The sequence below is a fragment of the Galeopterus variegatus genome, unplaced genomic scaffold (assembly GCF_000696425.1).
Source record: "Galeopterus variegatus unplaced genomic scaffold, G_variegatus-3.0.2 Scaffold673, whole genome shotgun sequence".
In the NCBI taxonomy this organism is placed as follows: Eukaryota; Metazoa; Chordata; class Mammalia; order Dermoptera; family Cynocephalidae; genus Galeopterus; species Galeopterus variegatus.
Genome location: NW_007726784.1, coordinates 63,659 through 65,960, shown reverse-complemented (window position 1 = coordinate 65,960; position 2,302 = coordinate 63,659). Strand labels below are relative to the sequence as shown.

General features: G+C 50.3%; 1 protein-coding gene across 2 annotated transcripts in view; it reads right to left on the bottom strand.

Annotated features, from left to right (window-relative positions):
* LPO (lactoperoxidase) overlaps positions 1 to 2,302 on the bottom strand; it is a 29,734-nt gene that overhangs the window by 19,813 nt on the left and 7,619 nt on the right. The gene's annotated exons all lie outside the window — the stretch shown is intronic.

Below are 2,302 nucleotides of genomic sequence, written 5' to 3'. Positions count from 1 at the left end.
CTTGAAGGGGGTTGCTGGCCCACCCTAGGGGTGGGAGGTGGCGTGTGTGTAGGGAGGAGCCGAGTGCTGCACATGGACAAGCACTTCTGTGCTCAGGATTGTTCTTCATTTCTCTTCTAATGCCTCTGACAAATCTCTTCCGGGAGAAGGAGGCTGCCATAGTAGTTAAGGTTTGTTAGGCCTGGTTCTGAGGGCAGGAAGGTGGATGCACGTGAGTGGTGCCTGAATTCCTGTCCGTGTTGCACCTGGGCTGGTTGTGTCAGAATCAACTGGGGCACCTCAAAAGCACCAGGTCTCAGGACATGCTGATGCAGACTTGAGGAACCCCTCACCTGCGGCTGGCATCTCACTGAGCCTGTGGACTGCAACTTCTAGAGTTAAGATGCTTATGGGCCTCCAGATCTGCCGTGAAAACATCCTTCATTGTGCCGGCCCTAGAGCTGTGCAGGTAACTGGGTGTGGTCTGTGTAGCGTCCAGATGATTGCTGAACAGCTTGGGTGAGATGTTCAGCCTTTTTATTCCTTAATTTCGCATGTGTAAAATGAGAAACCAAAAGCCCTTCTACTAAGAAGTTTGTGACAACACAGAGGCGTCCGAGGGCAAGGTGGCGTTAGAGAACCCCCTCCATGAGGACCCTCTACTCCTCATTGTGCCTCAGTTTCCTCGTGTATGAGATGAGGGGGATCCATGAGGTGATCTCTATGGCTCTAAAACTCTGAAATATTGGAAGTGGCTCAAATTCTCACAAAAGAGAGCCCTGCTTTTTGGGTACAATTCCCTGCCTGTAATGCCTGGCCCGTCACTACACATTAGGCCATCAATCTATTTAAAGTGTTAGAGGGCACAGTGTCTCAGCCTGAGTGGCTTCATGGGTGAGTGGGACAGCCACCAGGAGGATTATGCTGATTTGGTTCTCATCACCAGACCTACTCCCTTCCAACCTCCCCACAAACTTGATTAAAAAGAACCCAAGAAATAAGCCAAACTGTGTTTGCTGCTCTTGCAAAAGACAGCATGGCCAGTAGCCCAGACCGGGCACTGTTCAANCTGTGTTTGCTGCTCTTGCAAAAGACAGCATGGCCAGTAGCCCAGACCGGGCACTGTTCAATGGTAACCACTAGCTACATGTGGCTATTTAAGTTGAAATTTATTAAAATTAAATAAAATTAAAAATTCAGTTCCTCACTTGCACTAGCCACATTCAAGAGCCCCATAGCCACATGTAGTTAGTGGCTGTTACAATGGACAGTGCAGATATCTGTCTCACCATTCCAGAAAGTTCTATTGGACAGTGCAAGCCTAGAGCCAGACAGCCCCAGGTTTCAATCCTGGTTCTACCAGGATTGGTTTAATTATATGACCTCTGAGTGACCTGCCCCTCATTGGTGCCCTGGGAAACATAGTTTACTTCTATCAGAGACATACATATGAACTTTGGAACAAACCGGCTGGCTTTGACGCCTGATGGCCACATACTAGTTGTGTGCCTTTGGGCAGGTTACTCAACCTCTCTGTGCCAGTTTCCTTATTGGTAAAATGAGGATAATGATAGTCACCTTAGCTTGAACCACACTATTTGATCATTTTTGACTACAAAATCAGCTATATTATACAGTTCGGTTTAGTACTCCACAGGATTTTTGGGAGGAATGAACGTAAAGCACCCAGAGCTGCCTCTGACCCAGGGTGAACACTCACATGTGCCAGCAGCATCAGCAGCATTAGCATCAGCCAGGTCCCAAAGGGGCTCCCACCCCACGTACGAAGGAAGGAAGGACTCCACCTGAAAGGTCCCAGCACGGTCCTCGGTGCTCCTCCCTTCCTCCCCTGCCCTGGGCTCCGGGTGGCTCTCTGCCTGAACGCTGACTCGCCAGGGCCTCCCCTCCTTCTTTGCATTGGGGATGGGCTCCATGGGAGCAGGAATGTCTTTGCAGGAGCTCCTCGCCACCTCCATGGCCTCCACCCTGGTCCTAGCTTCTGTCCTCTCCCATCTGCACAGTTGCAGTAGCCTCCTGACTGGTCTCCTGCCTCCACTGCTGTCCCCTCCCCATCCTCTCTCCACATAGCTACTGGACTGATCTTTTCAGGATAAAAATCAGATGATGCCACTCTGATTAAACAGCTTCAACGGCTTATCCTGGAACGTGGACGAATCCACCTGCTACTGCGTTGTATACTCACAATGTCGTGCAGCCATCACCTCCGTTTAGGTCCTAAACATTTTCATCATCCCCAAAGGAGACCCTGTACCCATCAAGCAGTCATTGCCATCTCTCCCCTCCCCCACCATCTCCTGGCCCC